Source organism: Notothenia rossii, assembly GCF_949606895.1.
Source record: "Notothenia rossii genome assembly, chromosome: 5".
Classification (NCBI taxonomy): Eukaryota; Metazoa; Chordata; class Actinopteri; order Perciformes; family Nototheniidae; genus Notothenia; species Notothenia rossii.
The window spans coordinates 21844728-21869581 of record NC_136903.1 but is presented as its reverse complement, the minus strand read 5'-3'; the positions used below and the strand labels follow the sequence as shown (position 1 = coordinate 21869581).

The following is a 24854-nucleotide window of genomic DNA, read 5'->3' as shown; positions in this document are numbered from 1 at the left end:
GATTGCTCCAATAAATTCACTTTAACAAGATGCCTGTGTGCTTTGTACCAGGTTGTAATCACAAAAGTGATCATACCACTTGCTCGTTCTATCGCTTCCCGTCTGATGAAATGACCAGGAGTCGTTGGACCAAACATATCAGGTAATATACATGTTTTGCATGGAACATAGTCAAGTTAGCTACCTAGCTATTAGCGAGCATGTTAGTTAGCATTCAATTACTTAGCCTTGTCATTTGTATTAGCCTTAACATGAAGTAAACCAAAATGTTAAACAGTAAGAGTAGTCATGATGGTAAGTATTTTGTGAAACATTTGAAGAGTAGCCTATCGCCCCCTCCACCAGGTGCTAAGGGGGCGGGAGGTAGGCTAACGCCACATTAGCATCAGCGATCTTTTGTACTTAATGCTATCTCCACAAATGGTTAACATTGAACATTAAAAGATCAGGCAGTTCAGGGAGAGTCGAAGGAAGGAAGGCAGGCAGCTTTGCATGACATTCTTCTGGACGTGTTTCATTGTGATGATATTGAGAGTGAGTCAATCTGTTTGTTGGAAAGACAGTAGTTGAGTGATTACTGAGAGAAAATTATTAAAAGAGATAATTACAGTGATGCAAATTAGTCGCTTTTTGGCGCCTCCCGCTTTTTTAACGCTGCTTTGGGTGACTTGTGTAATTCGTGGAGAACCGAAGAGTTTTCCTTTTGGGGGGGGGTGGGGGTCCGTCAGTCCGTCCGTCCGTTAGTCCGTCCGACTGACGGACAACTTCTCACTTCAAAAAAGAAGAAGAAATCTAGATCGCAAAAATAATTAAACAAGCGATGGCCTGTTTTTCCTGGCCAAGGACAGGTTCCTTGAACACAACACGAGCGTAACGTGTCTTCACGTGGTTTTGTCTCGTCTGAAAGGAGTGTAGACTAGACTTGAGTGCTTACGGAGAGCACCGGAACGCTTCTTCAAATATTGCAGTACCCATAAGGAGCGGTACACATGCCGCAGTGTTTGCGTGGCTGTGTCTTTAGTTGTAAGCACAGTGGCGATCTGTTGTTATTAGCATCTGGTTAGTTAGCTATGCTAACGAATTTAAAGAGCTTTTCTACAACCAGGTGGAAGAGAGCTCTCTCCTTAGAGGCTCAAATAACCTCAGCTCAGTGAGGTTAAGGCACACCTTGATATGATCATTCTAATTATTAATGAGACATTAGAGACTAAATGAAAAACAGGTATAAAATACTATATGAAAGTAACAAAAAGGTTGTTAAAAATAACAAGAATAGAGTTTAAAAGGGGAGTGATTTGTAAAATATCCAATAAGAAAAATCTGCTTACAGTTCTGTTTCAAATGGGTGTTGAAAGATGTACCCATAGATCTCCTCATGTTGTTCTCAAAGTGCACCAGATTGATGCTTTTAACTTCAATATTTAAAAAAAAAATCTTCCCTGGGGACCATGCCCCCGGACCCCCCTAGAGAAGGTTAGGCCCCCCCCACTTAAATCATGTTCATATGGATACTAAGTACATTTGCACACATCTTGTGTCCATATCTTTCTGTTTTGGTGGTCATGCCACACCGTGCAAATGCATGCGCGAGTCATGGTAAGATATCTGGATTAAGAGGTTGCGTTTTCTTTGCACAGCATGAAAGAAAGGCCAAATGAATTGTCTGTGATTTTAGTTTTTTTTAAGCAGAGGTTGAGTTCAATCATTTGTAGGGACCTCGGAGGATGTTGTAAAAATTGAAAGGAAAAAGGTTCCCCACCCCTGCTGTAAATAATAATAAAAACCCTTGATTTATAACTTAACATCTCTGTCTCCTATTGATCTGAGTATATTATAAATAATAGCCAGTTAATTGAAGCATTGTAGCACAGGCCTTTGTCAGATGGTATATTACGCTGTTTCTTTCTGCTTCAAATAGTTCTCTCTTTTTTCACCATACCTGTGTTTGCATCACTGTAATTATTCAGTGTTGTTATTTTAAAGTGTTGTTACTGACCTTTTTCTCTTTTATTTTCTTTACCTCACCTGTAACTGCTGAGACCCTGAGAAACATGCACACTGGACTGACCTGCTCTGACAACCTGATTTCCACTGTACGCAATAGTATTTGGTTATGGTATATTATTTATATACATCAAAGGCACAATGCACCCCCCAGAGCCACACATGTATTGAGTGTGATATTTTGCATTGGTCATATGAAATTATCTTTACATACTAGAAAACTGTAGGAGCGGCAACTTGTTTTGAAATTGAATTTTTAATATCCGATAATAAAGTTGATCTGTTTTCTTTATTCTTCTCTCTTCCCAGCTCCATCCATCACCATTCTCTGTTCCTGCAGGTCCTGGTTGCTAATCAATGCTCATACTTTTTTACACAATTACAAATAAAGTCAATGTATTGTATGACATGAAGTTGTGCTTCATTCTGAGTCAATAATAAATTCATTCTGCCTTCAACTGCAAAATTATTGTGGACTGCACCGACATCCATGTAGCTGCCCCCCAGTAAGATGAACCAAGCAAAGTTGAAACTCAACATACAGCTGTGCTCTTAAGTTTACATGAATAATTTGTGAAATATTGGTAATAACAGGTTTAAATGATTATTAGTCATTAATTATATAATTTTCTCATTGTAGACGAGCAGACAGGGAGCCACATGAGAAAAGCAGAATATGCAGCGGCCATTTTCCACATGGAAAAGAGAAAGGGCCAAGTGTATTTGAGTGGACAAAAGACAAATTCCAAATACGAAAAATAAAAGTATACAATTTACAGATATGTATTCAAATATATATATCCTATATACACCATCATGTATAATGATCATGTATAATGATGGCGTATGATGTAGAAGGAAGTGTGGTAGATAACAAGTAAATATAGAGTTACATACAGATCCATGTTACAGCAAAAGATGGAATAACTAAGAAGCACGCAGTATAATAATAATTACATGCAACAATTAAATAACTGCTCAGCATCTCCACCACAATCCCAATCTGCTGTCTCCTGTTTTCCTCCCCTCTGCATAACACCCCATCACACATACGAAACACAACGCAGAGCCCGAGGGTGTTAAGAGTATGTTCATTTAAATGTCCTCCTCTCTACTGGCCAACACAGGGAGCATATGCTGGGTGTAGAATTGTTCCAGGAGGAGGAGATTTCCATGCCATGCAGGGTCTTTGGGGATGGGGATGATGATCGCCTCCTTCGTGGTCCACAGTAGCAGAGACTCCGGTCTGTGATGTGCAGCTGTTATATAATATACAATACATTTTTGAAAAACATTTGATCAGCAAAAAAGGATTTGGTCAGGATCTAGAGTCAGTGTGTAGTTTATTAATTAATCAATGCTCTCTACATTAGGAAAACACAAAACAGTGTACCAGAGGGAGTCACACACAGCTGTGCCTAGGTAACCAAACAAATTGACATGATAACCAAAATCCTTGAATCTACACACAGCAAATAAACTCAAATGACACAACGAGATGTAAAAAGGAGATCACACCTATAGTCGATATAAAACTGTCCGCTTCAATCTGAAGAGCAACTAAAACAAAACACGGGAGTGTATATTGTTCTTGTGAACACTAATGTTATCCACAGCATACACAGAGACCAGAAAGTTCTTAAGGAGAAAACTAGTTGCTAAAACAAAACACGTTAGTGTACCTTGTTAGCTAATGTTAGCTAGCTGACATTAATGTTAAACATTGCACTAATATTACTCACTGAAACCTTGTAAAGCCGGTCCCGCATGCTGGCTCTTACAGAACTGACTAACTCCCCTTTCGTGTATGTACAACTCTCTTCATACCCAGACTTGTAGTGATTTTCACTTCGTTTTATACTTTTTCGCCTCATTCTGAAAGAAACAGGTGAAATTTGCTAACGTGACTGCCATCTTTGTGATGGTGACGCGTATTGTGCGAGACCAGAGACCTGTAGTTCACTGAGCGGTTTCACACAAAAAAATGTGTAACTTCACAGTTTTAAGACACATTTTTATTTTTTTGACTTGCAAAATGTTCTTTTAATTTGACAAACATCATATGTGTCATTCGTGGCACAATTCAAACGGGATCGAAAGATGACTTTTCTCTCTCCATTGACTTCAATGTATAATTTTCCGCTTCCGGGTTCCCATGGGTCGGAAGTAGATGGGCGGAACTTCGCCTCTCTATTTAGGCAACTCTCCACCTATCAGGGGAATGAGAGACCGCTCGAAAGCGCTGGAGACGCTGTAGTACATATGCCTGGCCTGTAAGTGGCGCTGTAGTCTGCCACAAAAGCAGATTCAGCCCATGCAAAAACAGGGCTAGAAAAGAGCAAATAGAGCGAAATGAGGCATGGCTAAAATGCATGATCTGTTTGGTATTTTGAAAAAAAAACTTCACAGACATGTTTTATATAGGTATGGCCCTACAATATATTATTGAAATAAAGCATGATAGGTCCACTTTAAAGGAAAACAAATATAAAAGAGACTGCATAATCGTATCCACCGTTCATCTCTTGACATGATGTGAAATATTTAAATAAGAAAAGAATGTGTGAGACATTTTCAGAAAATATTCAACTCATCTCATTATTGACTCCATAATAAGAGTCTTATTTTATTTGGACTTAGCTTGAAACTACACCTGGGGTTTAGGACGTTGTGATAGGTCACTTGATGGCTTGTAGTAAAACTGTGTTTGATGTTTTTTTTTTTATTCAAAGAAAACAAAAACATAATTTACATATTACATATTCTAGATGGAACTCCCACCAGGCACAGTATAAAATCTAGGCCACAAAATGCAATTGTACGGCTCTTACTCGTTGGAGAATAACTATTTGACTGACAAACGGTAAATATTGAAAAAAACCTGATACAAAGTATGCATTTATCGTGGGAAAATAACTAAACCAGCTGATTAAGTGTACTGTAATGCAAGTCTCTAACTGTATTATATCAACCGAAGCACACTCACTAAACTAAAAGCACAATATTGCCCGTGCACATTGGAGATGACTGAATCTGTGTTGTTATTGCAGGCTGCTGCATTCTGATGAGGGATGGCCACAGGGCTTCTGTTGCAAAGTAATTCAGCTTGTGACATTGCAGATCTAAGTCCATTGCTTTTTATAAAAAGCTCAGCGTGGCAGCAGCTGTGGGACAAAAGCTAGTATTAAACACATCTGCTTTAAGTGTACAACGCTTATGAAGCATGTGTGTGTGTGTGTGTGTGTGTGTGTGTGTGTGTGTGTGTGTGTGTGTGTGTGTGTGTGTGTGTGTGTGTGTGTGTGTGTGTGTGTGTGTGTGTGTGTGTGTGTGTGTGTGTGTGTGTGTGTGTGTGTGTGTGTGTGTGTGTGTGTGTGTGTGTGTGTGTGTGTGTGTGTGTGTGTGTGTGTGTGTGTAGGTCAGTGAGCTAGCTGAGAAAAGGAAGCGGTTTGACTCACATGCTGTTATCCCATGAAACTGTCAGTGTTTATTAATGTTTCCCTTGCAAATTACCATGTGATTTTGCTGTATTTTGGATATAGAAAAGTTTATTTAAAATGTGTCACGTCATAAAATGCTACATTTCTTTTTAGAACGGTTCATTATTATTGCACTATTGTAAGAAGCATTACCCTCAGTAATATAACCTCTGTACTTTGTGAATATAATGAGTTCCAATAAATAAATATGATGGTTTATTAGTGAGTGCGAAGAGCTCATTAGCGTCAGCCGCTATGTTTTCTGACTGCTGCAGTTGACTTGAGGTTTGTCAGCAAGATCAAACGCAAAACAAAATAGAACAGCAGCCAATAACGTTCTCTAATTCAGGGGTTCCCAACCTTTTTTCCCAAGGGCCCCCCCAAATGATTCCTGTTGGAAGTTGCCCCCCCCCCCCCACACACACACACACACTAGGAGGGGGGGACGTTAATTAAAGTTTAAAAGTCTCAAAGATGCTACAACTACTGTCACAAACTGGATGAATGTGAAGTATTTTGTTAAAGGAGGATGAAAGCGTAATTAAGGAGCACTATTGGAGTGACTGATGGTTATTGGACTCAGGATTAATTCCTTTGGATTCCCGCTGTATGAAGAAATTAAAGGACGGCGCAAGTGGAAACAATTCACAAAGGGATTAAAATGTTTAAAACACATGCTCAAAGTAAGCCAGATTTTGCCGATGTGTTTATGTGGATTCAAAAGTTGTAAATAATCTACAAAATGGAGGAGACCGATCTGATCGGAGCAACTGTGACAAATAATCTGAAACCGGCATGGACAATGACTATATTTAAAAAATGCGCTTATCCAGCAAAGCCTGGTTTGGACACTTTACGGGCAGAAGAAACATTTCTATTAAAGAAACAATTATAAATGTCTGTCTTTGTATGCCTTTATTAGCTACTAACTTGAATTTGTATTCAAATGAATGAATCAAGTATTTTTTATATTTTATTGTAATGTAGAGACAAGGACTTTAGTGACAATCATGTATTGTGTTACAATTATATGTATAAAATTGTTTTTAAAAAAAAGTCTAAATATGATATTTGGCCTCAAATCATCTGAGGCCTGGTGCCTCCCCTGCGATCTTTGGCGCCCCCTCATGGGGGGGCGTGCCCACCAGGTTGGGAACCACTGCTCTAATTGGTCCTGTCCACCTGAATCAAGGTTAACATTATACAGAATGAGGAACAGAATACATGATCCAGAAAATGCTAAGTATATTTGCTGTATCAAGTAAATATGTTCATTTTAACTACTTCAGAGAACAAACTTATGTTTTGGAGCTCTTATTGGTTAACAATATTTGTAATGTTGAACGTACTACTTACTGTAGACTCAGTACAAATATGTTCAGTATGACACAAATAAACCAAAAACGTTTTATCCCCAATGAATTTTGCATCTCAATATTGGTTGCTGTGATCAGCAATATCCTTTGTATGATCCTACTGCCTGCCTAAGGGGTTACACAGGCACTTCCTTAGAAATATCTTTGCATTTTCATCATTTATTTTCTACCAGCCAATGCAGTTATCAACAAAACCCCAAATCCCAAGCCTAATTCATGTTATGAGCTCACGGTGTTCACCCTGTGTAACCTCTGAGCTCTCTAGACTGCTCACTCTCAAAATGTGCTCTCGAAAGACGAAGCCAGTGTAATAAAGAGCGAGCTTTGCATGTAAACTGATAGTACTTTAGGTTACAGGAATGAAGTCATTCTTTTTCTAAGTGTGTCTAGTTACCATTGCTTTTTACTATGTTCATGCCTGCTGTTATGTCCTGCTTGATTGTGTATTTAATTGAAGGTTTCAAGGTGTCAGCTCAATTTAGAAGGACATTTTCTGTGGGTCCAAGTCATCTTTAACCATAATTACAATCATATGTGAAATGTTGTTAGTGCAATTAATTGCTCACCATCTTGAAATGTTAACACAGAGAGAGAGATCAATAAAACACAAACACAGATATGGTTGGGATTCATTATTATTCAGTTGCGCCACAAACAAATAATAATGGGAGCTACATCACCTTGCTTCACAGCAACCAACCCCATGACTAGAAGCTTCACTCAGGAATATATAGGATTCTAAAATGACGCACCCTAATTTCCCTTGCATTTAGCTAGCACACAGACCTATCATGCTATATTTTAATAATATATTGTAGGGCCATACCTATATAAAACATGTCTGTGAAGTTTCTTTTTCAAAATACCAAACAGATCATGCATTTTAGCCATGACTCATTTCGCTCTATTTGCTCTTTTCCAGCCCTGTTTTTGCAAGGGCTGATTCTGTGAGAAGTCTTCTTCGCTGCTTTTGTGGCAGACTACAGCGCCAGTTACAGTCCTGGCATATGTACTACATCGTCTCCAGCGCTTTCGAGCGGCAATGGCCGTGGCCCAACCCCCCATTCCCCTGATAGGTGGAGAGTTGCCCATATAGGTGGAGCTCCCTGTTTCTGACATCTGAACAATTTCAAATCTGTGTCAGCTCTGTTGCAGCCCCGTTTTTAGAGATTTGGGTTCAGAGGAAAAGAGAGGGTTGTGTTTTCTGACACTTGGTGAGTTCCCTGACACACTGGGGACACATATTCATGTATATAAGACGTACAAAATTGCATTTTGCATGATAGGTCCCCTTTAACTAACCATGTGACTAGGCATAAGACTGATATAACAAGACAATGGGGCCTCTCTGAACTGTGTGACCTAACTCAATAACAGACTTGGTCATGTGACCTTAATGAATAAGCCAGAAATACGCTGTAATAAGGATTCTGCCATAACACTGTGATCTCATGTGTTTACACTTCTGTATTCAAGTTTGGAAAAGTATTGAATCTCGGAACAAAGTCATAGATTTGTAAATGATGCATTAGAGGTACATGTAGTAGTTTGGCAGACTACAGAGGTAGCTGATTCCAGCTGTGTGTGTATATGATGTCTGTCTCTGAGCTGAGCGCTGGGCCACACATCTTGGCACCGCAAAAACACAAGAGATGGATGCAAGTAACAGCATTGTTTCCCCCAACACTTCACACAGACTACATATTGTGTTATTGTAATGGATTTTCTTTCTTGTTTATGTTTCAAGGGCTTCCCACAGCTTGTTCTGAAATAATACATGAAACATTGTATTGTAATGTAATCTGAATTTGTTTTTATTAAGAGGTTATTGGCTGTACCTAAGACAAATCATGAGAATTGATGCATAAAGTGAACTCAAGTGTAAGTCCTTCACAGAAAACAGCTTAATTAAGCAGGATTCATGCCTGGATAGCACTTAAACTTGATATGTAAACAGCTCTAACCTCAGCTTTAAAGTACAGTGTGTGTTTATAGAGTTGCAACCCAGCTCGGCTCTGGACATGGTGGTGGCTTTTTTATGATTCCTTTTACGCTTTAGTCACCAGGCCATCAATCTGAAGAGGCAGACAAAGAAAAAAGATATCAAAGAAGATGTGTTGTGACACATAGTCCAAAGGGCTTTTTAAAAAGAACGATGAGGGTTCAGCTATAGATTTTCAGGGTGGTAGAGCTCCAACAACAGCTCTTGCAGAAAATACACTTCGAGAAGAGTATTGTATTGTTTGAGCCTTTCAGTGTTGCCAGTTGTTTTGGAGCTTTTGGTTCAGAACATAGTAGTATAGACATTTGTCCTAAAACATAGTTACATAATTGCTGCCAACATGTATTAATCTTTGTGTGCACGTGTGTTTTTCTTGTATTAGTGCAAAGCAGAGCTGAAACAATTAGGCGACTAATCGATTATTCCATCTACTACACAATCATTAAAAAAAAAAAGTTTTACATTTCATGTCATACACTATTGATGAAAAATAATCTGTTTATATGAATGAATGAGCCAACAGTCTCAACAACTTCCTCTCAAACACCCTTCGTTGATTAAATTAAACATTAAAAAGACATGTGCCTTCATCTGTTGGTTTTTGTATAAGAACATCGTGTTGCACTGCATTTTAAAATGTTTGTGTCACTGATTTTGACAGGATGAGTGAGTAGCACCCATTAATACCAAGACATATCAACATATCCAGACTGTCAATCAGGGATTTAATACGCTTGAAATCAGAGAGACAATAACCATTGGCCACCAAAGATGAATTCCTTTCCACTGTAAACTGTGGGATGTGTGAACCTTGAGCTTGAACATTGATTCTTTCAGTGTTTTTGATCCGTGCACATACCATCTCAACGCCGGGGGTAAAGAGTGGATTCTATCAACAAGTAGCTTGTCTAACGTAAACATTCCCAGACTTATCTTATTGTTTTGTGAGGCTTCAATAACCGTTTTCTGTTGGCTATAACATACATTATACCTCTGGAAAATAATGTGTGAAGTGGAAATTGGGTCACTGTAAAAAATGAAAAGGCTTTAAATTATAAAAAATTGAACCTTTAATCTGGTTGACGTCAGAATTTGGTTAATGTAAGAGGTGATGCATTTGTTAAAGATGGATGTTTTTCTTGCGTATTTATAGTTATGGTTTGAGCAAAGGACTGACATACAAATAAATCAATTGAACAATTATCTTGAGGCTTATTTAAAGCTTTTAAGACGTCATAACATTGTTTTACTGTTTAATATAAATGTTGTTTTCTATGGTGTAGAATGTCATGGTTTCTATTTCATTTAATTTAATTTCAAACCTTTATTTAAAGAGATTGGTCCCATTGAGATAATAAATCTCTTTTTCAAGGGAGACCTGCAGCATATAGGTTCCACATGAAACATAAAACAATAAAAGGACATCATACATTATATTTACAGGATACATTTACATAGTTATAGACATTTACAAGTGCCCATAGTATCAACGAGCATTTCATTTAGCCTAGCTTTAAAAACATGCAGAGGAATGAGACTGCTCAGTTTTAATTCTTGCTGAAGATTGTTCCAAGCAAGTGGAGCTGCGCACATAAAAGCTGTCTTACCTACAACAGTCCTTGCTCTTGGCATATCTAACAATAGTACATCATGCGATCTCAGACAATAGCTGCTTGCAACTCTCTGTGTTATCAGAGAGCAGATATAATACGGAAGTTTACCCAACAAAGCTTTATAAATAAACATGTACCAATGACTGAGCCTCTTTACAATAAGTGATGGCAAACCTGCCTTGGCATAGAGGGTACAGTGATGTGTAAGTCCTTTACAATTTGTGACAAATCTCAGTGCGCTGTGATAGGTGGCATCTAACTTGTTCAGGCAATAGGCAGGTGCATTCATATACAACAAATCACCATAGTCCAGCACAGGTAAAAAGGTCACAGTGACTAGCCTTTTCCTGGCCTCAAGCGAGAAACAGGGCTTGTTTCTGAAAAAGAAACCTAGTCTAACCCTCAGCTTTTTAAGCAGGTTATTGACATGAAGTTTAAAAGTAAGACAATCATCAAGCCAGATACCTAGGTATTTATAACCGGTAACCACTTCTAGTACATGTCCTTGCATAGTAACAATATCTAAAACAGGCTCTGGTGTCTTTTTAGCTTTAGAAAAGAGCATTACCTTGGTTTTATCAACATTTAAAAGAAGCTTAAGCTCAGAGAGCTGAGTCTGAATAATGTTAAAAACAGCCTGTAATTTAACACCAGCCTCCTGAATGGAGTGACCTGCACAGTACATCACGGTATCGTCCGCATAAAAATGTAAAGTAGCTTCATTCACATTTTCACCTAAACTGTTGATATGTATGGAGAATAAAAGTGGACCTAAAACAGAACCTTGAGGAACACCATTAGCAACGTTTAACCACTCAGAAGACAGCCCATTAAAGTGAACACATTGGGACCTTTCAGAGAGGTAGTTCACAAACCAACCCACCGCATGGCTGGATATGCCAATACTGAGTAGCCTTTGCTTCAAAATGCGATGATCAACGGTGTCAAACGCTTTGGAAAGGTCAATAAATAGAGCTGCACAACTCTGCATATTATCTAAAATACTTGTAATGTCATTCACCACTTTCATTGTCGCAGTGTCGCAGTACTTGTATGCATTCAAACACAAGTATTTCATATTATGGACAACAACAATAACATGGAGGTAGCACTTCATTCACTAGTTGCTCTGTCTGCATTTGGCTTCCAGAATATTTTCAGCTGGGCAGGTTTGGGAACATGAGTTGGATAGATACTCTTCTGCATGTCAGCCAGTATGATTCTGGGAGGGATTATGGCAAAGGGCAAAGCTTAAATTGCTGGCAGAGAGTTTGGAGAAACGGCTTATCACTGGTGTCTGTGGGCTTTTGCACAATGCTATCCACACAGGGTCAGTCTGAGCTGCTCCTTAGATTCAATATAGAGCAGAAACGGACTTGCAGTAAGTGGTTGTGTTGCTTATTAAAGATTGCAAAGCCTAATTAATTTAGTGAAACGAAAGCCTTAGACAAACGTGATCATTTATCGTTCTACCATTTGTTTGTCTGATTCTGTTTATATATGTTTTGTTTGCTGCATTGTAGTCTTTTTCCTCTTTCGCTGCCTCTTCTGTGCCTCATCAAACAAGCACAAATCCACAATTCATTAACTTGTAATATATAATACACAGCCACATATAATATAATGCAATTAATCAGCCCTTTAATATATATCCCATAGTTATAAAGCTTAGTAGATTACATTTATCTTTCCTTTAGAACTCTGTCCGATACTGTTGAAGAACAATTATTGAGCACTGAACATCAATAGTTTTCTGGTTTAAACACAAGTGAAATTTGAACAGAAGTTAACTTTGATTCAAAAACTGCAGAACATTTGTCTGCAATTAATACTGATAGAGAGTTACAGGTCACAGAGAGTTTTGCTAAGCACTCTGACTTTGGCTGATATATCTTCACTTACAACTTGAAAATAGTTTTTGGCACCCACCCCATTGCTTCCTAATTCACACTAAAATACAGTATTTTAATAAAAAAATATGTTTTATTTATACTGCAAGCGGCAGAGATCATGTCTTTTTTCGCTTTTGTTGTTTTGCCAAGAGCTATCTGTCTTGTGATCTGAATTTCTCCAAGCATTTTATTGGGAACACTTTACAAAATGCCCACCACATTTCTGGCCGCATTGACTCCAGTTCATCATATTGATTGTCCATTTGCAGAAGTAATGTATACTCAGGGTGAAATGGGAACTCATCTAAAATCCTGGATTTCATGTGTGTTTTGATTAAGTGCGGACGTGTACTGCAGGACACTTTGAATAAATTGGACTTTAGAAAGGATATCACTAAAATATATTTTCCTTGTACCCGTCTTGCCTGAGATGAAAAATTGTTTTGATGACAGAACAATAACGGATCAGTGCGATTGAATTTTATTTTAATGTGTGAGGAAGATTTAATAATATTGTGTGAGTGTTTTTGTGTGGGCGGGTGCATGTGTGTGTACCAGTGAGTCAATATCAAAAAGGGATAGGGTATCTGTACAGAATCAGTTTTTTTTACATATCATGTGTTGATATGATTATCAGAAAAACTCATATCTTCTAAAAACAATTACCAAAGCTACTGGAACTTTTCGAGTGTTTGATTACACAAGCTTTTAACTACAGCCATCTGTGTGCTAATTCCTAATGTATTGCTGATGCAGATTGACTGGAATTACTTAGCAGCCACCATCCGATTCGTCAGATTTATTTGTATGGTTAAAAAGGTTAAAACGTAATCATGATGTGACCATTTAGCAACTACGCCAAGACCAGAGGTGGTGAATTAATTTCCAGTCATCCAATGTTGTTAATGGTCAACGTTTGTCATCCCATGTCACGTCTGGCTACATATTTTATTCCTCATCTTGCTAATCTCTTTAAAATAGTGTTAGCTTGCCCATTATACATTACCACAAGCAGCTCTTAGGAAAGTCATCATTTACCAGTCATTGATTCTTATTGTCCGTAGTTACCCAGACTCTAAAATGACCTTTCTAGGAGAAAGATGATTAAGGTAATCAGTAATGAATCTAATGGTGTTCAATTATTTCCAACCTTTCAAGGTGATACCTTGCAGTGGCCAAATAAAGCTCTGACTGGACTCTTCATTCCCCCCCTTAAAGTTGCATATTGCTTCATCATGAAGATAAAGGTTTCTGGCATTTATCATTTCAGTCGTTCTTTCTTTGCTTTCAGTCCCCCTGCTTAGCATTTATAAGCAATATATTCATGTAACCACATTATGGGCTGTTATAAACCATGTTTTATATGGGGAGTTAAAGTGCTGCCCCCCTAATGCCATTTAAGCATACACAATGTTAGCTTTGTTTTTGTAACTCAATAGTTGAAGCCTGTATCAAAATCACACATTATTTTATATCCATAACTCCTCATGAACTCTCATGTTCCCACGCATTTTACAGTGTTTATGAAACCAGCCTGAAGAGACACTTACTTTGAAAGCTAATCAACCTCCATCCCACCAATTGTGAGCAGTGTATTGTTGTAGCAAGATGTGAAAACAGCCAATGAAATGTGCTTTCCGTTACAGTGTTTCTTATTAATTATGTGCCTATTTACTGTGTTTCCCTCTGTTTATCTGCCCCATGGTAGGCAGGATGTGAACGGATGGCCCACTTGATCCCCTATGTATCTGAGCAGAAACAAAACCACACGGAGGATTAGAGACAGAGAGGATCGGCCGTCACATCCAGATGCTGCAAATCTGCTCCCTGCCTCACATGTGAAAAGGTACACCATTGTCTAGAGCACTGCTTGTTTTGCATGAACGGAGACAAAGCCAAGGAGATAAACCAGCTGAAACTGAGGTTACACCCAGTCTAAATCTGCCATGATACAGGATTACAAGGTTTATGTCATGCTTAAAGCTTTATCCTCTGATTGTCAGTCAAGATATCCTCAGTCACAAACTTAGTAAGCTTTTAAATGGTTGTGAATTAATAGACAATTCTAGCAGGAATATGTGTGTTGTAAAGATGTACAGTTTACTCATTCTGAACTATCAGTAGGAAGGAAGAGACACAATCTGTATGTGGTTGCCTGGCTGCAGCTCATAATGGGCCCTTTGTGGGGACTCTTCTTTATTCTGCAGTGCATGTATCTTATCAAACTATCACATAACATATAGAATCACCTTGTTCAAAAGATATATTTATATTATGTGGATGCCTATTATGATTATGTAGACATTTGCCTTTGAGGCTCGTTTCTGCAGAAAATAAACTTCTGAGGTTAAATGAATTCTAAACATATTTCTGTCACTATAATAAGAGAGGGACAATCATTTGTAAGTCTAATATTTTCAAGGCACTTTTGTCAGTCATCCGTTTCAGCAACTATTTTGATGTGATTTTTTACACAAATAGATGGTTGAACATCAGATTAAAAAAGAAATATGAATGTGCATTGAGCGCTCTACATTTTGAGAAGAGGATATTAAAAATATTCATTGGAATTGGGGGATAAAAAAAATGAAATTAATGATTGAGGAAACTTCTAATGACTAATATATTCAGTCTTGATTCCTGAACTAAAGGGGTTGGGTGGCTTTGGCTCCAGCATGATAATCTTGCAGTGCTTTTCATTGAAAGTAAATAGCATGGGAAGACGGTTCTATGCAGTATACAGTAGAAATGTGTAGTTTCTGACACATTTCATTTTCAGGTTTGTGTCCCATCTTACATAAAATGATCAGTGATGCAGAAATCCAAACACTGACAACAGTCAGATTAAGTAAGCTTCACATATATCCGTACCATATGCTGTATAAACACAATAGTGTTTTGTCCACAATTTTCTGGGAATGGATTAAGAAGTTGCAATAATTTTCCTAGAGATGAAGTTTGGTGAAGTTTACTAAAACTGCTAGCTTGCTGGTGCAACAAACCTTAAGATACTCATTCTGGATGGACCCCTAAATTGTACCAAACCACATTTCATCATGCTATGTCGCACCCATATAATTTTGTTCCCCATCGCCTTCCTCCATCAAATTATACACAGTATATTTCAACTTCCTACATCATTTTTGCATCACAAATGTGTTGGTACTGGCACTTAGTCATGACCCACAAAAGAAGTTGCACAGAGCCTGAAAGGAATACATAATTGTCTAATGCCCACACGTTTCAGCCACCAAACGGCTTAAAGTCGATCAATCCATATTTGATAAGGCTGTAGTTTACATGCAGCCAGACTGTGGCAACGTTTCAATGGCAATATGTATTCCAACATTTCATCGGCCGGTACAAAGCATCCACTGAAATGTGTTCTTACTTTGAGAAATGGGGCTCTTCCCAAACCATGAATCAAACCTTTATTTTCACCGTCTGTTCGCTTTATGTCTCCTTTTTCTCTTTTTGAGGAATAAGGCTGCAGATGGGTCAACATCGCCTGCACTGTACATTAAACTGTCAAAACTATCATTACAAATATCACTACTACTACAGTACTACACTGTAATTTCCTTTACATTCAAACGGTAAAATGTTGCAATTTACTTTTCACTTGCAGATCTGCTTAGCTGAAATTTGATTAAATCCCAAAGCTTGACTCCTTTACAACTTCACTCAGAAACCTCTCTTCAGAATTGTTTTTATATCTATAGATATACAAATGTTCCCCATATGTGTGCCTCTTATAACCTATTCATATGTATTCAATTAGGATATTTCTAAGTATTATCAGTTGTATTTACATCTTTTGCTGTGTTCATTCTGAGACATACAAGCTGATATATGTTATTACTTAGTGAAATTGCTATCCTTTCTGTTATATTCAACCAAGCACATTGACATTTTGGATATACCACAGAACAAAACACTGGCACAGTGGGAAAGGGCTTATTCTGCATTTGTGTATATTCATCGTTGGAAGTATGCTTGAATGGATGGATTGCCAATCTGAGATGGTTCACTTTGTTTTGTAAAAATACAGAAGCCATTACAAATACTATTAACATTTGAAAACAGGACATACAGTTGTGAGCAGGAATAAAATGTGTGAGAAAGGAACAACCATATAATCTATTAATTCTTAGTGAGTAGTCCCTGTCTCTGATAACAAGACAATAAAACAGATTATGATGAGTAATGGCGAACAGACTGGTAGATAAATGGGTAATTTGGTAATGATTAGTCGATTAGTGGCACAAACTAGTAACCACTCATTCATTAATAATTATTTGGTCTTTAGTTACTTATTTTGTGCTGCCCCAAGGAAAGATGTAGATCAAACTGATGAGAGACTAAGTATTCCCTCAATGCTTCCTTATTATCTGACCATTGCTTACTCTTCGTGTGAGTAAAGCATCATTATACAATACTAAGAAAAATAAACACAGTTTCTTACTGAATAAATAGAAACAAACTATTAAGAAGACATACATAAATGTAAAACACTTTTTTAAAAGCTCAACTGGGCTTAACAAGGCATAAGAGCAGGGGTGGCGGGTACTGTAGGCTAGGGAAGGCTAAGCCTTCGCAAATATTTTGTCACTGCATCCTGGTAAAATTAAAATATAATGTATAATGTTTGTGTCTTTGACATTATCACTGCTATGCAGCCACCTGTGCCCTGTACTACGAAGCCAGTTCAACATACTTGAGTTATCTGGCTTAACTAACCCAAAACAAACGAGATCTTGCTAAGCGGTCCTACGACGCTGGCTGGTTATCAACTCTGTAACTCAAGCCAGGGTTTCTCTGTCCGGCTGAGAGCGTGTTCAAGGGGCGGGGCTAGCAACACTTAACACTTTATCCAGCGTAAAAGCAACATAGTTGCACATGCAAGGTGAATACAGAACAGCTGTTTTGAATGCATACATTAACAGTTTATGATATCACTGCCCCATCTAAGACACGAGTGGATCTGACTTTAATTACATTTGAGTTGAGTGTTTCGTCACCTTAATGTGCTGCTTGAAATAATACTTCTGCATACAGTAGCCTATGTGACATTGTAAGTGTTGCACGGCCAGATACGGCTCGAGAAGCTGACTCAGATAAGGAAATATATGATATATTATGATATTATATGATCGAGAATCTGATTGATGATGTGATATGAATGATAAGTGTGACACGTTGGCGTCTTTTCTGCATACGGCAGTTTAAACTGTATTTCCTTTATCCTGTAATATGACTTGATAGATTTAAATTCTGCACACTGAGCTCTGATTGGTCAGCAGGCGGTGCTTTCACTGAGTTGATCAGTCAGGTAAAAAAAGTTATTTAGCCTTCCCAAACCTGAGCCTTATGCGTAAGAGCAGGGCATCCATTTGTAAGAAGATGATAACGTGTGTGCTTTGCATATATTAGTTACTTTGGGTGTAAATGTTAAAGGACACCGCTGGCAGATGATTATGCTCCATGATACGATAACTAATATACTGATTATATAATGATTATCAACGGATTCATCCTCCAGTGAGTGTAGGCTGTCTCATCTCTTGATACTGCTTTGAGCTGCAGCCAATATCCAGTAACTAAGCCAGTCATTCCCGCTCCTTCACCATTTTTTTGCATGCATTTGAAGCGGCTTAAAGAGTTTGATTAGGGTGAAGCATGCTTCAAATTATTTTTAATTTACCACACATACAGGGTTGAACCGAGAACCCGAGCCAAAAGTGGCCTAGCATGGAAACTAAGAAATCATCAACCTCTACCCCCCATTGGCCGAAGGAAACCTTGGATCAGAAGTACAGTTGCAGATTAGTGTGGATCAAAGTGGAGATTTAATAGGATGCCAAACACATTGATGTACCTAATGATCAAGTCTGTGTAATGTGATGCTTTAAATCCCAGAGATGTCCTCACTGTGGTGTTTGTAGAATTTCTCTAATTGACTCTCAGACAATTCTGTGGTTGAATTATGTGATGCACGGCAAGTACAGTGGAAACAGGGAAAAGCAAGAAGGGATATCAAAGAGTAGACGGAGACAAGCTTCCTACGCCACACCACCTGAGGTGGCACTAAGACTGATGGAGCACAATGGAAAGGAGCGGTGTGTGACACATTCTCCGGCCCACAGACTCACTTCTCCATCTTACCTCTCACAACACACCTGCCTGTATTATTGCATTGCCTCTGAGCCCGGAAGGATATTAGAAGGGATGTCTCATACACTCAAAAACAACATCATGAATAATGAATGTGTGATCTCAAAATAAATAACACACATTATTAATGTATTCAGAGCCTGCTTTAAAAGGGGCCCGTGTCACCGAACCCCCTTTCTCACTCAGTTCCTGATTAAATTATTTCTGGGAGGAACATACAGTAAGGCAGAGGAGAGCGTATTGTTATTATTTGTATTTAAGAAAATATGAATTACATACTAAAAACCAGAAAACACTTTTTTTAACAAAAAGAGCAAGTACCTGAGATGGAATATCCTATTTATATATCAAGTTCCAGATTGCATCACTTTCATCGCAATGATAACACTTGCAGGAGCTTTGTGCTTATATTTGTAATACGTTATGTTTGGACAAACCTACGCTGGTTTTAAATGTTTCATGTTTTAATCTGTCAGCTAAAACTGAATCTTGGCAGAGCAAACAGCGATGGTAAGCACTCTTGACTTAAGTGTGGTATGTATATTCATTTTGATCACTGGATGAGACCTACATGGCATGCCCAACATGATTATTACATTATCTAATTGCATCCCAACACATGTATTATTCAGGCCCTGACAACATAATACTCTCAGGGAAAGGAAAAGATCTGTGTGCCTTAAGCCACATCTGAATGGCACTTTATTGCTTTTTTTCTCCCTTATGTCAAAAAACCAGCTTTTTCGGGGTGGTTTGCGTTAAAGAGCATGGTGTTAAAAAAACATGATCATTTTAAAGCCTTCACCACTGCTGCGTATGCAATTCACATTATTAATGTGAAGCAATGCTCATTTTTACATGGATACTGAAAGCATAACCAATAATCTATACTGAAGCATTTAAGCAAGTAAGGCTTTTTACTGGTCCTTGCCACTCCAGAAATGACTGGCCCCTTGAGTCTTGTATGTGTCTTGCCCTTTCCAGGAACAAGGTCACATTGTTTACGATGGCAGCACATCTCCTTAACGTTCTCAAAGGACAGACTGAGCTTTATTATTGTGATGTTTGAATAGAACTCACATCAGTTAAAATGTAAATGCATGTGTCATGTCAGCTAAAAGGATGTTGAATAATGTATTTTAAAATTAACACGTGAATGTATGGTTATGGTCATGGAGTCCGTCAACAATATGTGTCCCAAAGCTTCACTTTGAAGAAGCAAGTGTTTCCACCAGCAAAGTCTAAAAAGCTTCATAGATCACTGGAGGTTTTGATCTCCTCCAGTAATGGTTCCCATTCAGCATATAAGGCCTAAAGTAGTAAGGAATGGTCACCAGAGATCCACAATTGCTGATGGCAAAGTACAGCTTTATATCAAAACCATTAGGCAAGGCTGAATTGAGCAACCTGACATGCATTACGGGAGAGAGCACTCAAAAGTGACCTCAGTAGTTACATATGAATTACATCAAATTGCTGTAGATTCAAAGGGTTTTAAACAAAGACTTGCTCCACTATCTTGAAGAGAAAAGAGGGTTTGCACATTAATAGGTTTCAATTGCTAGCTTGGCTTCAGGAGAGGAAAATATGAGACTAGAAGAATAGAGTGAAAAAAATGACTTATTTAATGATGTCTCCCCTGACTAGAAAGCAAGAGGGCGGTGCTCCTTACTACCAAATGCAGAGGCACAGACTGGCAGGTCGACAGTTATGAAGACAGATGAATGATGCAACGCCTTCAGCACACAGGGAAATTAGATCAGCTGTTGACAAGGCAATGGACAGATCCCTGGTCTGGCATTCAAATGTTTTCTCACATCTACTATGATCTGTGAATGAATCCTCTTCCTAAATTAGACATGTTTTCACTCTCCCATCTGCAAATGCATCCCTATTTTATTTATTTTTTACTCCATTAAACATGTTGTATAATATGACTGAGTTGAGCAGAATAAGTGCAGTACAGCAGGTTGCCTGAGATAAACGTTTCACAAGCAATAATCTTTCTGAAGACCTGAAATCTCCTGTGTCAGCCTCTGTGCTAAAAACCTGCAACGTGTATTTCATAATTCATAACACACAGCCAGCTTTCATAAATGGGGTCCAAACTTAGTGCTGAAGACTGAGCAAGATTATAACACACCATCTCCTAGGTTGTGAGACTTTTTCCATTTGTGGCTTTTTGGTTACTGGTGTTATCTTCAATATATTATGTAGGCCTATTTCTCCGTACCCTGCAGCATTTTAAAATACAAATAAATATAGTATATACAATCCTATATAAACAAAACGCAGTCTGTCATGGGAGAGCCACAATCAACCTGAGGCCACTATTATACAGAAAATCAGTCGAAGGCAGTCGGTAGGTGGCAGTCATGTCCCATTTGCAGGAGACACATGGGTGGAATCTCTTTTCCCTCCATGCACACACAAACGGGTGCGCACTCATATGATAATTTGCATTTGCTTGCCCCTATTAAAACTGACCAATAAGAAGGACAAAGGTCAGAAATTAATGAGTTAATCTTGGGGTGAGATTTTTGCACACCTGGAGCCCTCAAAGTTCAAACAGAGCGATATGAAGATTAAAAGAGAGGTGCAACAATATTTCCTGCCCTCACCTCTACAATCGCGCGGCTGACGGCGGCGCCGAAAAGTCTCACTTGGAGAGAACAGCTTGTCAGTGGGAGGTAACCTACATGATGCCCCACTCGTACACGTATCAATCCATCGTCCGTCCGTGCTGTTGCGCCGTGCGTTTTATTGGGGTACGTAAATGCCGAGCGCAGTGAGGTACTGTGAAGCGCACCGATGGACGATGCCTGTGTGCGCGTATTGGAACGGGGTGATTTGTGATCACATCTGAAGCAGCTTAAAACACACTGCAGTGGACAGACAGGAAGAGGGGGCTTGGACGAGCAACACACCGTGGATAATAACCCGCTGAGTCATTTCTTACCCCCGTGGGTGTCACATCCATTAAAAGGCGAGGCTTGAGTGGCCGAATGCAAACATGGAACGAGGGGCGAAGTGATGACTGGCTTTGGTGAACTATAACTCCCATCCAGACAGGGTGAATCAAAGCTTCGCGCGGAAAACATTTAAGAATTCAACCTTTGGTTTACAACGAAGGATTGTCACACTTGAAGCCTTTATTTCTGATGGAGTTTTAAAAGGCACTTCGAGGACTAGGCTACCTGCTGGATTTGTATTCTTCTTTTCGATGCGAGATGTACGCATTCATCCTCTCGAAAATGGAAAACGGAGCAACTTAAAGAGAAAATAGATATATTCTGTCATCTCGACAACTTTATAGTGTATCCAATGCAGATGATATGCATTAACTAACTAAACTACGGGACTTATTTTATCGACATAACCAGCAGGGAAAAGAGAAATAAGAATCTTGAAATCCGCACTGGGTTGTGAGGTGAAATCTAATCAGATTCAGGACGGCTGATGACTAAGAAGTAATACGGACTTGAAAAAAAGTTAGCCTACGTTTGAAAACGACAGTAATCGGGACGCTAGAACATCCCCCCCTCTGACCGTTCATGGATGGATGGATGATGGTCTGTCATCGAGTCAAATGACTGTTTTTTCACGATGTATCTACCTGGAAATTGACCACACAATGTTCTCCCAGCTCTACATGTTGAATACGGGTTACTTTCTTCAGCATTGCATTTAGATCTGAGAAAAAATAAGAAAAAACATTAATACGTTACATTTACCTAACTCATCAATTGAAGAAAACCTGAGACCACAGTGGGCATCGGGAGGGTAGTTTCAAGAATGGCACTTGTGGGTGTCTTCGTACTATGTGCGTCCTGAGAAGAAAGAGGAAATGTCGGATGCATTATGATCACTGTGAGAGTTAATAGCACGTTCATCCTGACCGATGTGTGGATTACATGCCACGTCGTTTTGAGAGTAGGAACACAATGTGTCTGACAAGAAAATATCAGCACGGATTCTGCAAAATCGCCTGATAATTGCGGATGTTTTTTTCGATGCAGTTTTTGGGGAGGGAGCGGGAGAAGGACCGTTCTCCGTCTAAGCAGGGATCCTGCAGACATCGGCGTCTTCGTTAACAAGTAAGTTAGTGTTTGTGGTGTAAATACATGAAGGTGGACTGCCTCAATCATCCCTATAACATTACTACTCCCTTAGCCTTTTCTTCTTTTTGGATTTACAAAATGTGATAAGTGTTCTTATTTTCATGTATTTAAATATGAACTAAATCAGGACACATCATTCCCAAGGCTTTACCCTCATTGATACTGCGGCCTGTAACTAATAGATAATCATGCGCTGATTTTAAGGATAAGGACAAGATGTGTGCGCTCGCCTCGGTCTGCTTGCGTTTCATTGCGCGCCCTTGGAGTTGAGTGCGTGAGCATCGAGCTTTTCTAATAGAGCAAACCGAGATATATTTGTAAAAGAAAGTTAAGTTAATGCGCGTGGTTCCTATGTTATACATTGTAACAGCCTGAGTGAGCACATGGCAATCCAGCCATCCCTCATGCCCTATAACCCTACATTCAGTATCTGGAAATATGCCATATTTAGCACGGGTATTTTTATGCTATAGTGACTTTTGAGAAATAATTAATGGTGTTTATAAAATATTTAGTGTTTGATTTTAAAATTCAAAGGTTGCGTCTCGGGAATCTCTCACTAATGCTTAAAACGTGAAACTGGTCCTCTTTTTCCCCTCTACTTCTTCTTTGCATGGTTTACACAGAGGGCGCTTGTTTGCTTCCTCTGTGTAAGCCTGTGAGAGAGCTGTCCTTCTTGCGTGGTGCTGAAATTAAAATGTAGCGTCCTCACTCTGCCTCTGCTCAGTTGGAGAAGACATGGTTGTTGTAGTTAATGGCTCGAATATCTGAGCCACTGGCCGCTGAATACAACCCATTCCTATGCAACGAAGCAACATATGACACATTTTAGGCTTTATGCCTATGAAACGTTGAATAGGTTTTCAAGTGTCTTTTATCAATCTATTTATTTTTCTATCCACCTAGCCTCACTTGTATTAGTAAAGGATTAAGAGTATTTTAGGGCAATCAAGCCACTAAATTGATGTTACATTTTCCATATCATTGACGGTGAGCTTTAAAAATATATGTCTGCCTTGTTGCTGATAAACTAGTGTTGGTCGTAACAGCATAAATAGAGGTGACTGTCACTCCTCAGACAAAGAATGAATTGCATCTCTCACCTGTGAAAGTGAGAAACATGGCAGACATTATTCAACCTCTGAAAGAAAAGCCCATGATGGAGTGACATCACCTTGGGGAGACAAATTAGACTGCTCATTTTATGTTTGTGCCCTGTCAGAGGCTTTAGCATGATAAATCCCCCCCTACATATTACCAAGATTGCAGTTATTTGTTGGCAACTGGTGCAGCATGATTCATAGTAATAAGTAGAAAGACTTTTCCTCCTCCCCATTTAACACTTCACAAACCTTCTTAGCCCAGTGGAGGTTCTCTTGCAGATGGATGTGGGCTGTAGGTTTGGGATGTCATAGGCTATATAAAGATCGAGCAAACATAAGGAGCAAATTACTTTAAAGTGAACTAATTAACTGGGAAACGCTGTGTTTGTTTATTTCACTATGCTAGAGTGACAACAGCTGTTTCCCCAGTGTATCCCTATTAGTCCTTCTAAACAGTGAGAAATAGCCTCAGAGCACTGCACTGGGACCGAGGGGCTTCCTGTTGCTCGCACAAAGCCAGTCCTCAGCTGATAATGTTGCTACCATAGATACCTTTTTCATGTCCATTTTCTCCAGCCATTGTTGTGTGTCTTATCTATTGAAAATCATTCCAAGCAGCTGTGTCAGAAAATTAATGAACTTGTCAGCAGGAAAAGGGCACGACTGCAATGAGGTGCCAGAATCTTGTGAAGCGACAGACTGTATACCCGTGTTCCCCTTCCACACTCCCTTTGTCATATGGCCCTTCCTCAGCCGGTGACTCAGTTCAGATCAGGGCCAGCACTGTGTGCCATATAATAAAATGTTCATTTCTCAAATCGGATTAATCTCTCTAAAGCCCAGCTTAGGACACCATTAGCATTCATTTCTTCACTGCTGGGGACTTGTATCAATAATGGAGCTACCCCTACATGTTCCATCTTCTTTGGGTATGAAACCTCTCAGGGGGTTTCATTCTAAGAGAAAGGGAACTGGTACAATGATCCGTTATCTACTCTCTTGTCTATTGTATTGGAGACAAGTGATGCGGGGAGTTTGAAGTGGTGGGCCAAATAGGAGCGGGAAGCCCTAATATTGGAGGTGAAAGAGGCCT

General features: G+C 39.0%; 1 protein-coding gene across 2 annotated transcripts in view; it reads left to right on the top strand.

Annotated features, from left to right (window-relative positions):
• lrrc4ca (leucine rich repeat containing 4C-a) overlaps nucleotides 1-24854 on the top strand; it is a 101614-nt gene that overhangs the window by 29574 nt on the left and 47186 nt on the right. The window contains exon 2 of one of the 2 annotated variants that reach the window (XM_079681480.1): nucleotides 14072-14209. The gene's annotated coding sequence lies outside the window, so the exon portion shown is untranslated. Of the gene's footprint in view, nucleotides 1-14071; nucleotides 14210-21145; nucleotides 22635-24854 lie in introns of those variants that run through there. The other variant, XM_079681479.1, reaches the window with a different exon arrangement.